Source organism: Solanum pennellii, chromosome 4, assembly GCF_001406875.1.
Source record: "Solanum pennellii chromosome 4, SPENNV200".
NCBI lineage: Eukaryota > Viridiplantae > Streptophyta > Magnoliopsida > Solanales > Solanaceae > Solanum > Solanum pennellii.
Genome location: NC_028640.1, coordinates 5029517 through 5031420, shown reverse-complemented (window position 1 = coordinate 5031420; position 1904 = coordinate 5029517). Strand labels below are relative to the sequence as shown.

The following is a 1904-nucleotide window of genomic DNA, read 5'->3' as shown; positions in this document are numbered from 1 at the left end:
AACCCCCCCCCCCCCCCCTTCCTCTCTATGATCAAAGTTCAAGATTGATGGAAGAAGTTTAATTTCAACCAAAATCCAAGCAAAATAAAAAAGAAGTAGCTACAAATACAAAAAGATTCAATTGAAGAATCTAAAAGAAGTAATAAAAAGACAAGAAGAAAATAAAATACCTGTGGTAGCATACATATTTTTGTTGAAGAGAGAAAGAGGGGAAGTTGTTGTTAATTGTGGTACCAAACAGTACTTCTCATCAAAGGACAAAATATGGTGCTGTATAAAATAGGCCCACAACTTTGATCAATGTGTTACAAGAAAAAGGAACTTTAGGAGTGGGGATATATGAAGGTGTTCTTTCATGTTTAATTATGAGAAACCCAAGGTCAGTTTGTGGGGTGGGTGGGGGAATAATGGTACATATATATCGCGTATTTTCATCAAATCAAATAATTTAATTCTATAAAAATAACGTAAAGATGTAGTGATACATGCATATTTTTTAATTATAAAATTTCACAAAGTGATGTCTGTTGGCGTTGTTTGGCCTAAGGTATACTGATTTATAATGAATATATAAAGTATTACGTATTTATATATGATTCAAAATATAGAAAAGCAATTTAAAGAGTGTAATCTATACCGTTTATTCTGACGTAAATATCAAAGATAAATTTTATCATTTAGATCTACAACCTATAAATTTATGCAAAAGTAGTTTTAATGTTGGTCCAATGTTACACTTCAAAGCTTTAGTTATGAAACCCACGCAACTCAACAATCGTAAAGAGTTCATTTTAATTGTACTATATATAAAAATATTAAACTTCATTAACTTCTTTTTACATTTCATTATTATATCTAATGAAAATTCTAACTCTTCGACTATCCGAAACCTCAAACACTTTAATCGTACTATCTCTTTTTGGTTATAAAGTAGAAGACGACAGAGAATCTTTGGTGGGACTAACGACATGAATGACTATATAGTTTAACTGTTTCCTATGATCTGTTCTGGATTTTCTTGAAACTCCAAATATCTTTTCTATGACATCCCACAATTGTTCCTCTTATAATTTTTCAATAAAAAATATATTGTATCGGATATTTAAATTTTTTTATATATATTTGAAATGATATATATAAATCAATTTGAGTGGATAATGTGTGCTTAATTATTAAATTATATATAATTTTTAAGTGTTTATTTGTACACATTCGAAATTAAAGATAAGATATCAATTGATATCAAGTATTAAATCTAATTTATTTTTTATTTACTTACCGAATGCCAAAAATTTAATAAGAAGATTATTTATTTTTATAAATAAAAAATTCATGAAAATACTTTCAAAAAGAAGATATAATCTATTGTTTTTCTTTTTTAATTTTTTTTAAAAAATTTAATTAAAAAATATATCAAATTTAAATCATGAATTTGTGTTCGAAATCGATATAATAGAAGGGAAAAGATGGCCTTTCATCGTGATGAATCCATATAAAGACACTTTACCAACTTTTTTTAAGGGGTGGCATGTCCACCATGTCTTTCATAATACAATATATTATTTTCATTCAATTTTATTTGTTTCATTAATCCACCATGCAGTATTGCAGACTGAATATATTGAATAATAAGTTTTTTTTTTTTTGGTTTCCTTATAATTATACAGTCTGCTTCCTTAATTATTACCAAAAACACACAGGCCACATGCCTGGTGCAGTGTGTTCACTTATATTAAAAAAATATATTTATACACAGACTCATCTTTAAGAGATTTTAATTTAGTCTTTCTAATAAAATGTCATTTTTTTTAATTATATGGATTATTTCATAAATTAGAGTGAGGTTTTATAGCTTATTGAAATTAATCTATATAGCAAAAGAAGGTCCAAACATATTTTAAGTG

The 1904-nt window shown here is 26.6% G+C and overlaps 1 protein-coding gene across 1 annotated transcript in view; it reads right to left on the bottom strand.

The window, feature by feature from the left end:
* Positions 1–326, bottom strand: part of LOC107016253 (zinc finger protein 4-like) — a 3210-nt gene extending 2884 nt beyond the window's left edge. The window contains exon 1 of the mRNA XM_015216741.2: positions 171–326. The gene's annotated coding sequence lies outside the window, so the exon portion shown is untranslated. The remainder of the gene's footprint in view (positions 1–170) is intronic.
* Positions 327–1904: the final 1578 nt, after the last annotated feature.